Source organism: Empidonax traillii, unplaced genomic scaffold, assembly GCF_003031625.1.
Source record: "Empidonax traillii isolate 1590-97213 ecotype Southwest subspecies unplaced genomic scaffold, ASM303162v1 scaffold443:size705114, whole genome shotgun sequence".
Taxonomy (NCBI): Eukaryota; Metazoa; Chordata; class Aves; order Passeriformes; family Tyrannidae; genus Empidonax; species Empidonax traillii.
The window spans coordinates 399,178-412,034 of NW_020955636.1; positions in this window are offsets into that span (position 1 = coordinate 399,178).

A 12,857-nucleotide genomic window follows, 5' to 3' on the forward strand; every position below is an offset into this window, starting at 1 on the left:
GTACTGACTGCACACAGACATGAGCCCAGTGAGGCAGCTGATGTTCTCCCTTTCCATGCCACTGGAATAGACCAACTTTGCAGGGAGTGGAAGTGGTGGGTGCACAGACAATTAATTACACAGTAGCGTGTGTGGGTGCAAACACACAGGTTAAGTGCAAGAATATGTATTTAATGGAGCTGATGGTGCAAATTATGTTAGCAATTTAATATTGAGTAAAAGGTGTTTAATCAGCAATGTCAGCTGATGCTGCCACTTCTGCAGCCACAGGTTGGAGCAGTAACGGGGATGCAGGAACTGAAATGCATTGCCCTCTGCTTCCTTTAAGGTGTACTTCTCCTGCATAAAACCGGATTATATAGGCTTTCTGCAGTGAAAATAGATTTCACCTTTAAGTCTTCTGCAGACGTTTTACATTAGCAGTTCATGCACCATCAAAAAATCAATTACCACTGGTATTACATGCAGATGAACAGTGCAGAGTAATGGAGAATTCATTTTACACAATGCTTTTAATAAAATGCTAAATAGAGCAAAATATTTCCCAAAAAGCTATTCATAGGCTCTGTGTGGGAAGTATGTCTCCAAGGGGAAGTTTGCACCTTTGTGATTTGGGTGAGGAGTAAGTCTCAGCCTTCTTAATGCTAACAATGGTCAAGCGTGTATTTCTGCCAGGCTGGAATGAAGACGACAGCAGTCCATCATCTATAGTGCAATGGCTGTCACTTCATGTGGAAAAACACTTTTTCTTTTAAAAATAAGAGTTTCACAGGCTGTGTTGTTGTTGTGCTAGTTGTGCAAGACCCTAAAATAACCGAATTACTCCTTCATTCTTGACACTCTTATCATCTTTTCCTGTTCTTAATGCCAACACAGTTTGCAGATTGCATTTGCAGCATATATTTCAGTAAATGATTTACTTCAGCACCTCTTTGCAGACAGACATATCTGCAACAACAGTTCCATTGCTACCTGAGTTTGGTGATGTATCTAGGGCAAAGGAAGGGACTCAGGTGCTTTTATTAGGAAGCAATTATGAAATTAAGAACAGAAATGCAGGGCCAGACCAAAGTATGCTGCCTCTAACTGTGGCCAGAAAGAGAAGTCTGAGGAAGTGAATAGCACAAGCTTGCACTTCCCTGGAGTGCTTTCTCAGCCGTCAGTAGCTTATGCTCAGCAGCTCCCTGTATGGCCATGTAACCATCATAGGCAACATCTTCCTGCAGGGAACCCCACAGCTTAACTATACACTTTATGAAGAGCCATCTGCTTTTGCTCATTTTGAACCTGCTGGCATTATTTGGTATCTTTTCATGTTTGGATTGGAAGAGAAGGAGAACAATCAGTTTGTCTCCACCCTCTTTATGCTATTTGTGATTTTATAGATATATGCCCTATTCCATCTCAGTCATCGCTTTTCCAAGGTAAAGAAATCTAGTAGGGAAACTGCTCCATGGTTTTAATCATCTCTGTGGCTCTTCTCTAAATGTTTTCCACTATCTTTTCTTTAAGATGAGGACCAAGACTGCATGCAGTATTTAACATGCAATCCAAGTGCACACACATTAAATCTGTATAGGTGCATGATGGTGTTCTTGATTTCTTTCCCTAATAATTGGTGACACGTGCAGTGGCTCTTTTGTCTTTAAGACCTTCTGAGATGCATAGTACAGATTAGTTACATGAGCTCAAGAACAGTTCTTTCCATTTACCTTTTTTTGTTTTAATAACCATGCTGAATCCAACCCAAAATAAGAGAAATTTGTCCTAATTTATCTACAGCTTTAGCTCTATTGAAAGAAAAGAATTGATAGAATATTGCTAAAAAGAAAATGTATACTTATTCACTATAACTTCCAAGATTTCTGGAGGGGCTATATTTAAGTTAGGTACAGAAAAAACAGCCATGCTTGGGGGGGAAGGATGATCAACCAGAGAAAATTTGAACAGCAAAAGGTAATGTTTCAAAATGTTCCAAACTTGTGAAAATAAAAGTATAACAGGATAGAATTGAATAATACAAAGGGACCCTCTTGACAATTTCTCTGCAATAGAACATACTCCCTTCTTTTAAATATTTTTGTTAGAGCTAAACCCAATGAAACCATAAAAATAACTGAAATAGATGAATCCTTCTGCCACTTGCTATTGCAATCTATTACTTGCAGGAAGGAAGCCAGTTTATTTAAAAATATCCTCCTTGCCCTTAAATATGCAGTCAGATGTTTGCCTTACTTGAAAGCTGTTGTAAATATCATAATTACCCAGTTCCTTTTTCATTTCACAGTCGTTACTAGGTATATTACTATAAGTCTTGAAATTTAATCTAGTCTCTGCTGATGCTACTAAGCCAGACTAATATGGCACTATAGAAAACCAGCAGTGATGACCCAAGTTTCAGTCCAGTGTTTTCTTCTTTCAGGGTAACCAGTACCTATTTTCCACTTGGTTCCACCAAGCAAACCACAGAAACCACCAAAGCCCCCAGCTGATGCCCACCCTCAGGTTTTCACTTCCTCCTGCAGCGCTGCCCTTTATCTCCTGCTACCCCCTGGGATTAGTCTGACAACCTCAAGCCAAGTGTCACTGGGTACAAATATTGAACCCATGACTTAAAATGACTTTTCAAAGTTGTGTCTAAGTATCTCCAGCTCTTTATGAGAGTGAGTGAAGTGGTCTGAAAGCTTCATTTCAATTAAAATAAGCTCTGCTCTAGGTCTTCTTGCAACAATCAGCAGTGGCATTCAGCTTTCAAAAGCTGATGTTAATGCAGTATTGGCAGGAGTGTGCTGGCCTGTTCCCTACTTCTGAGCAGAGCAAACAGCTCTGGTCTGCATCACACAAACAGAGCTTCATATTTTCAAAACCTTTGATCTGCAAATTTCCTACCCTTACTAGTCTAGCTTGGCTTATATACTTGGAAGTCTTCCACAGAGATACAGACATTTCTTTGGGGCATGATGAGCTTTTGACTTTTGCCTTTCTTTGATTATTTTTTTTTTAGAAAGATGGAGAGCAAAGATCTTTTCTGTGAGCATGCTTGCCCCAGGCAGCCACTATTCACAGTGGAAGCTGAGTAACAGTTTGCTATTCAAACAGAAATCTGAGTGTGTTGTACAATTCCAACAATATGAGACTGACATGGAAAGATGGCATGGAGCCACTAATTTCTGCCTGGCAAAGAAGGAGATTTTGGAAAGGCAGGTAGAGAGAAGGGTATTGACGGTATATTGGTGAGGCATGAAGATGAAGAGGACATGGGCAAACATAGGGGCATTGAGAAAAGGAAAGTACAAGAAGCTGGGATGAGATGCACAGAGGTCTGATGGGACGTATGGACTAAGACTTGCAGGTACAACCTGGTGATGTGAGCACTTTGCTGGGACCCTGGAGACTTTAGTGTAAAAGTCTGAAGTTCAGTGAGCTGCCTTATTGCCTCTGGAAAGTCGCTTCACCTTCCCACATCTCAGATTGTCTCCCCATCTCTTCCTGATTATTAGATCAGCATCAACAAACAATTGTCAAGAGAAGGGGAACAGAAATATAAATTTTGCTGTAACTTAAAGGTGGGCACATGGGGCCTGAGTCAAAAGATGACATGATTCTTTGTGGTTTAGGGGAAGGGAATGAGGCAACATTAGCTCCCTTCAGAAGATAAATATCATTATGTTCTCAGTTCTAAATGCAGAGATGTGATGCTTGGGATGAGGTTCACAATGTGCAGCATGCAGCCAGCACGACAAAGTCATTGCCAGGTAGAGATAAATGTGGCACAGCCAAATTACACAAGGCCTATCTCTCTTGGTCTTTGACTGCTAAAGAAGAATGTGGCATTCAGAAACCCCTCCTGTGTGATGGGGCAGAGCACAATGAGCTAAACTGATCCTTTAATAGTCAAAATCAGCTAGGCTATGTCCTCATGGATGTACTCAAGTTTGTTTTCAGTTCTCATGTGTGTGATGATATGCCTTATCATGCGCTGGTGGATTAGTTTGTTTACAGAAGCTTAGCTGCAGAGGCTGAGTGTTGTATGAACACGGCACAGTGAGGAAGCGCTGAAGTCTGAGCCTTGGATCCCGACTGCATTCTCCATTCAAATGGTACCACTAGCACTCCAATCTCCCCATGCCCATGCTGCACCCATGCCCCCTCAGATCCAGATGTCAATGACAGGACTCAAGTTTTAATCAGCATTAGAGAATTTCAGACAGTGAATCTAAACCATCTTTGGTAATTGCAGGCTGTTTGTGTAGACACAGCCATAGTGTATCTTCTTTCAGGGAGTCAGTATCTAGGATTTAAAAAATCTTCTTAAGTGAGAAAAAAAGACTTATGTGCAACCTCAGGAGCTCACTTGGTTGTGAACTACTAGTCAGGCTTCCTAATGCCAAGGTACAGTCCCTCTCTGTACCAAGAGGGGCTAGTTTAACCTGAGGTCCTAGCTCATGTTACAAAGGAAATACAATGAGCTGTATACATCTTAAAGCACTGAGCTCTCCTGAAGCAATCAGCAATCATTCCTTTCACAGAAGGAAGAGCTGTGGGCTGGTGTGGGGGGATCTGAGACTCCTAAAAATACCAAATCCATCCAGCATAGACTAATTATTTATAACTCTTTAGTTTTTAAGTGAAATTATGAATGAGTGCAGCTCCCCATTCAGTAAATTGAAATTTATGTGTCTACATGTTAGCTGGGTGTCTAAACTTCTGCATTAGGCAGTGGAGATCTAAAGACTGTAGTCAGTGGAGCCAGGGGTCGTTCAGTTAAGCAAATAATGGAGTTTAACTTCTAACAACACGAATTGTCCTAACTCCATTCCCTATTGACTTAATTTCCATTGACTCTAATGGAACCTTAGATATTTAGCTCACATATCTGTATTGCATTCAACTAAATTTAGGCATTCCTATCAGCAGCTAAATCCTTCTCTATAAGGCTTATTAGGTTAGACTCATCTGGGCAGGTGAGTGGCCTTCAGTTCTACATGCATTACTTCAGGGCAGAACTTCTCATATTGTCAAGACTGAACATTGAAGTGAGAGATCTCAAAACAGAATAAATTGCTTCAGAATATGTTTTATATAGATGAAATGGATTTGAACTTTCCTATTCCTGAGAATTAAAATTAAATGTCTGAAATAATACCTGAATGCACCATTCAAAACCAACCATCTTTAAATAGGGGGGCTGATTGCCACTAACACCTACCACAGAGGCTGAACTAAACCAGAGTAAAGATTCATCCAACCTCACACACAGTTTTCAATGCAGACAATCAGGAGACAGTCCAAAAAGTAGTGATCCTTTCCCTTCTCTGCCATCACAACTTCAGCAATCAGCAACCACTTGGACACTTTGTACACTGGAGAATGCATCCAAACAACTTTTTGTAGTGTCTCTGTTGGCTCTCTCCTCCACATCATTCAAACCCTTTTAGAATCTGCTTCTGTCTTGGAACCCCTCAACACGCACTTCTTCAGAACAAAAATTCAGGACCTATTGTTGTGGCAGTAAGCTCCACAATTTAAATATGTTCTGTGTGAAATCCACATTCCTTTGGTTTTCTTCAGATAAATATCTCAGATGTGTTTCTTCAGGTGTGTTTCTCAGTCCCTGTTGTTCTTACAACAGGTGAAACACTGAACTGCCTTTCCCCACTCGCCTTCTCCATCACTTTTCAGATTTTACAGATGTCTATTGTGGTTGGCCTCTGCCAGAACAAATGTTGTTTATAATAGCTGCAAATGTTTGAAAAGACACCAGTTGTATGATAATCAGTTCTAGGAACATAAGCAAGAACTTACCGTAGAAAGGCACCCCTAATGAATATAAAATATCTAGGGAAACAAAAAATCACCTTCAGAGATCTAATACTGGATTTTCCCCCAACAGAGTCCTTTGATTCGATCAGACATTTTTAGTACATGAGTTGTTGGTTCCTGTGAAACAAGACAAGTTGACTGGGGTCTGTTTCTCCATTTGTTTTAGTTCTCACAAGACATCCAAGGTATGAAATCCTTACTCTTTCTCAAAACCCCCTCAAGCTGAATGCGTTACTGGTGCTATCTTTAGTTTTCATTTCTAAGGACAAAGAAATGAGAAATATTTGTAAATGCCTATTGCAAACCACTAGTTTAGGTAAAGCTTTTATGTAATGTAACTTAAAGCCCTAACAATTTCAGTCACCACAGCATATCATGTTGTAACACCAAGTTTTAATACAGCCATAATAAAATGCAGAACCCTAATCGCCATTAACTTACAATTCTAGAGGGTGTATATGTCTTGGTTCAGGTGCTGAGGAAGGTCTACTTATTTTAGGTCATTTTGGTAGGTAAATGTGCTATTCATTGATAAAATAAAGACAAGATAGACTATTTCCATTGTTTTATTATTCACACATTACTTAAAGCAAACTGGGGAAATTAATTAGACAAATTTCAGATGAATTTCACAGTAAATACTTTTAATGCATTTAATAGATCTACTGAGCACTACTTACAAGAGATAATTTCAGTAGTTAACAGGAATATAGACTGCAAAATTGAGTGCATATTACTGAGAGGAAGACTGTAAAACTGATAGATGAGCATGAGAAATTAGTACCAATAAACACAGCTTAAATTACAGACAACTCACTCTCCTGTAAGACACAGATTCTTCATCATCTCTGAATTAAAGCTTTGTATCTCACATTCTGGGTGCTGGCATAAAAGACCTGTTTATCCCACATGGCTCCTGGCTCTGTGAATATGTCCAAACTATCAGTGAATCATGGCTTTTCACTGAACTTGTTTTTTTGAGACATGCTAAGTTATATGACAAATTTTGAGTGGGATGGGGAAATTAACCATTTTAAAGAAATTAGCTTGCTGAAGCACCTACCTTTCATAAATTTTGTCGAAGCATGGCCTGGTCTGGAAAAAAGTCCTGGTTCAACATCTTACATATACAGTTAAATTAAAATGCTTAATTGTGCAGGGCATTAGTCAGTGCTGATCTCCTGAGGAAATAGGAACTTTATGAATGATGTCTGCCTCCCACTGTGAGGAGTAAAATTACACTGTTTAAAGAATATATGTGTTAAGCACCTAAGGCTGTTTCGAGAAGTCTGAGATCCCGTAATAGGCTATTATGGTATTGTGAAAAAGAGTGCTATGAAGCAAGTTATTTAGTTTGGAAGGTAAGAAGAAGAAATTGTGAAATAAGATGGGGTAAAACAATTTTTTATTTGCTGATAAGCAATTTGCTAATTGAGAAGAGAAGAGTGATTGTGTTGAACTACGCTGGTGAAAAAAAAACCTGGGACTGAGAGTATTGCTGTCTTTTGGAGGGAAAAAAATTAAAATACATTTTCAGGGGTACTATGTGTGTATTGAAAGCATTCTGATGAATGTCAGCCCATGAACAACTCCAAACCATGTGAAGTGGGCTGCCAAGTAAGATACTGGGAATAAACCCATGATCTGCAAAAACAGAAATACAGGTTTTGATTAGATTAAGATGTGAGTACTTTGGGCTTACGCAGATGACCTAAGCATGCTCCTGTACACTGCTTTATGGGCAGGGGGACTCTGCCTGCTCTGGGGACTGCAGCCAACAGGCATCTCTAGTCAGAAAGGCAGGGAGCCACTCTTGTAGAACCCCGAGCCAAGGTGTGGGTGCCTCCCTCCTGTCCCCAGTGGTGGGTGCTCTGGTGGTCTTAGTGTCAGAGGGAGAGAGGAGCACAAGTGCTTTATCCAGACCTGGCTTGTTACAGCTCCAGCTCCTCCTAGGAGGCAGCCTAGTGCACAGGTACTTGCCCAGGAAATAACCTGCTTTTGAGCCACAACAGGACAAAGATAGAAAACAGTAAATGCAGGTTTCAGAATCATGCTAATCTTTGGGTTTGGTCTATCTTTTGTTAATAGACCTGCCAGCCTGCGGTCCAGATAGTGCAGGTATAATTTCTTTCCTGGGTCCATCCTTGAGCAGATCACCGCTGATGGCAGCACTGTTGATATTTTCAGTGACAGAGATGCGTGTGCCTGTTATAAAACCTTGGGACAATCCAAACTTGGCCATTTGGAAATGCTGGGGTTTTGTTTACTAGGAGAAAGAGAGGAAGAGGTTTTCACTACTTTGTTTTGAATGTCCAAGTGACACTACTGGGGACAATACAACATCTCAAGAGAAAAGGAATTATAAAATCCACATTTATAATCCCACTTCAAGCCCACTGTAAACACTGTCCAGGTAATGCCTGTATCAATAGGGATCAAGCAAGGCAACTGTACAAACACACCTGTGCCCTCTATCAATTCCTGCTTTCACCTGTAAGTCAGGAAAAGTGAAAAAACATCAGTTAAAAAATCCCTACTTGTGTAAACGTCACGTGTAAATATTTTATCAGTTTGCTTTGTTTTACTTTTGGAGCATGATTAGAAGAAGCAAGGGCAGTTGAAGAAGGAGGAAGAGAGAGGGGGAATATACCTTCAGTTTTCAAAAGAAGTATCAAGAACTTTTCCATAAGGCAGTTTAAAGCGATAAATGCCTTGGCAAATCTGTAATGTGATTTTCCAATTGGTGTGCAAAATGTCATCCAAGTTTAAATCTGTAATATTGCTTTAATCTCCAAAAATGAAATAATAATGTTTGTCTTTACTGTGTTTGATCCAATCTTGCACTCCTTTCCAGACTAAGTTCCTAGTGATTTTAGCAATCTGGGCCCAGTAATGCACATTAGACTCACCAATTTATTTACAGCTCAGATCTGTCATTGCCATTAGGTATCTAGGATACACATTTCGTGCACATACAGCGCATAGAGAACATGCACTTGCAGACATACTTTCATTGGATATGATAATGTAAGGATCATTATCCTACCTAAAGAAATGCATTTGAATTGCATACGTCTAAAGCTACCCTCTAAACACCAGATAAATACCTTCCAAAAATAGCATCACTCATTTTTCACAGCAGGTGTCATTCATCAGGTATGAGGCTGCATCTAAACGTGTTAGCAATAACAATTCAGTTTGGTATGTGACTCCAGCTCATTACCAGCAGCCTCAGGCACTGAAGGCTAGTGAAGTCACTAGAGCAGCACAGAAATACTTAATCCTATAGCAAATATTTAGTCCTATGACATGAATATTACACAAATATTGATCCTGTAAGTTAAAAAGACTCAGAAGAACCTGGCTTTTCTCCGTCAGTGCTCTGACCTGTCTCACAGTTTACTCGCCTCCATGGTACTGTTTGGAGAGCTGGGCCAGCTGCCCACCATACCTAATCTGAAAGGGGGCGGTGGGCACAGCTAAGGGGGAGCTGAGGGAGCAGATCCTGCCCCTCCATAGGCAGAACCAGTGGCTCTGGGAGCTGTGACTGCAGCTCTGCCTGTGAAAAAAAGAGTATTGCAGGTATAGGATAGCCCAGTCCCCACACTATTCCTGTCCCTCCTGTGGGATCTGCTCCCAGGTGGCAGCACCAAAGTGATTTTTTTGAGGGTGGGGATGATGTTCTGTCGCTGCCCATCATGCTGCATTGCCATGAAGCCCACGGTGGTGTTGTGGCTGCTGGCACCCAATCGCTTGGTGTCCCCCAATTGCCATGCCACCATGGTGGCAGAGGATCCCTGCCAAAAGCCATTTTTGGCATCCCCTCCCCCTGCATGGGTACTGCCACCACAACTAGCAGAACTGCCAATGAGAAGTGCCACCGTGTGAAGGCTAATTAGGAGTCTGCAGGAAATCTTGTTGCATGTTTCTGCTTAATTTGTAATATTCACACTAGGCCTGACAGAAAGCCACTGAGGGGACAGGAGCTTTTCCAGTGACTTTAAATGGGCTGCTTGCCCTGGGACACTGATAATGACAGCCTGGTTTGCACAGGCAGCGAAAAGACTCTCCTCAGGCCCCACCAGACACCAGAGCCTGTTGACCTTAATTAAATTTCATGGCACACTTGGCTCAGTCCTGCAGTAATTGCTCAGCCTTTACTTATATGCCTTGGCTAACTGGGAATGCCCTCCTAAGCAGCAGTTCACCGAGAGCGCAAAGTACGAGGAGACTCTTCTGCAGTACCCTGTGCCTTTTTTCAGTGTGACGTGTTTATTACTACTCACTGTTCTTACAGAAATGTTTCCAAACTGTGCTTACATCCCGAGTATTTGTGGTGCTGCACAACACAAACAGCAGGCGTCTATATCCCAGGACCTTGCCACCCAGACACTTGATGATTTTAGTTTGAAACCTAAGTTACAGAAACACAAAGAAAACGGAGGTCTCCTCAGGTGACAAACCTGGGGCATCAACAGTCACCTGGAGGTGGCACATGAGGAAGGGGTCCAACCCCTTCCTGATCTCTGCCTCCCCAGGGTTGAAGGACAGCTTTGCTGCTTGCCCATGCCGAGGGAGGGTCCTTTGCACTAAAAGTCACAAAGCAAATGGTGGAATGACTGTCCCTGATATGTCCTACCACCTGACCTCTCCAGCTGGGAAGTGTGGAGGAGAGGGCCAGGATTGGATCCCTGTCTGGCAGGTGGAAAGGGACACTTGCTGAGGCTATGCAGTGATCCCAAAAAAGCCTGTGGCCACACTCATCCTTACAGACCACAAACCTAGAGAAGAAACTTTCTCAGGAACTCATGAGGTTTCACCCTCCCCCAGGGTCCTGGAAATAAAAGCAAGATCACACCAGCTCTCCTGACATTCCTTTTTTTAAGTCTTCTGGAAACAGAGATAAATTCCCCAACAACCCTTGGGGAGACAGAAAAGGAGTGCTCAGGCTTTAATCATTTAGAGGGGGAAAAATGTAGAGAAATGGGCAAAAAAGTGTGTGCAATGCTGAAGACACAAGAGGAGGATGAGAAGAGGGAGAGACTATGGTGAGGAAAGAACAAGGAGAGGTGAAGAGTGGAAGGGATGGAAAGCAGAGAACAAAGGGGAGAAGCCCTGAGCATTTGAAAAAGCAGGTAAATGAGGGAGCTGAGATGGGAAAGTGAAGAGGAGCACTAACTTAAGAGAACATATAACAAAGGGAAGAAAAAGAAAATCTTAGCAATGTATTAAATAGGAAAGAAATAGGGAACAAGGAGCTAAAGAAAGCCACAATCAGAAAGAGAAGACTTCCTTACCAAGAAAGAGAGGTGAGAGCAGGCTGATTCTAAGGGGGGAAAGTACTGAAATCTGAAGAAATACATTACAGGCTTGACACACAAAAGCAGAGACATAAACTGTAATAGAGAGCAAAAGAAAATAAAGGGGGAAAAGAAAGAAGGGGAACAAAAGGCAACAGGGCATGTAACACAGTTTTAAAATATTACTAAACGTAGAAGTTGGATTTTAAAAAAAATATTGCTGAGCTCATTTCTCTCTTTAGAACTGTAGAGTATGAAATGAAACATATGTACAGTCTGGCATTGCTGTTCAAATCCGCTTTTAATGGGTACAGATAATAAAGCTGGTGACCGTTTGAGAGCAAATGCCATTACAAGTGATGACCTGTAATCCACTGTAAACTCTTACCCTCTGCTTACACAAACAGACCTGGGTGCTTGAAATAATAAGAGACTTTTGTTTTCTTTTCATGTGGAGGCCATCAGTCTTCTGGCCAAATTTCACTTCTCAAATGACAAGTGGTTTAAAATGCTGAGCTGCAGGGTCTGTTTAAAGGGAAAATAGTTTTATTTCATATCTCCACTATTAGGAGATATGGTAATCTATTCTGTTTACTACGACTGTATAGAATGTGGAGGATTACTGAACAATTTGGCAGAGGGTAGTTTCTTTTTCAAGTGATAAGGTGGCGTGGAAGAGCTGCTTTTCCCCAGCACAACTTCCAGACAGCTTCCTGGAAGGCTCCTTGCTCATCCGTTGCATGCACAGCACCAGAGCTGTACACCATGCTGTGCAGGGGAAGGAACAAGCCAAGCACTTCAAGCTACCGAATATCGTCTTATCTGGCATGATCTGAGCACCATGCATGCAGAAGGTGTGACACACACACACACACACACACACACATTTACAAGAGATGGGCAAGGGTATGTGATGGGGAAAGTCCCGGTGAGCAGAGATTGCAGAATCTTTTCTTCTGTGGGGGGGAGAGTTCCCAACCCCAAAAGGAAAAGACAAAGCCCTGTTCTAAGCAGTGTCCTTCCCTGCCCTGCAGAACACGTCCTTGGAAAACACCCTGGGATGGTTTTGCTGAGTGGGGCTGGAGGTCAGCTGCACAACTCAGCTCTTTAAACTTGTGCTACTGCAAATAAAATGTACCAAAAAATGTACAATGCCTTTATGCAGGTTGTGTGGGTTTTAATCACTCCTCCCAAGCTCACCAAACTGCTGCAGCTCCTTATGCAGAAACCAAATGTATGATCACATTGCTTGGCAACATTGTCCTTCCAGAATCAACACTTTTACAGTTGCCTCAGCCTCTTTCCTTCCCTCCTTCTCCCATTCAAAAACATCACCCACAGTCTGCTTCTCTCTCATCAGAACAAAAGGCATGCGACCTCTCTAGCCTTTGCCACGTGTGCTGCAGAGCAGGTCCCAATTAAAAGTCTAATTTTAATGTTGTTTTAATCATCAATGCACTTGTGAGCTGATGGCAGGAGACAGGGATGGACAAAAGACATAGAAGCCCACAAGAAAAACTAATGATGAATCATCGTTTGAAGGGTGAGTCATGCCTGAGTGCATGCATATGTCAAGCATGAGACTGGCGTAGCTTCATTTGATTAACCCAAATCTGCTTTGTTTAAGTCTTCTCTTGCAGCTCTGCTTTTAAGGAAACAGTAACACAAAGCAGTTGTTTGTACAATGATCTATTGCTTATTTATGGGAACGGTCTGGTGGATCCCAGCATAGAA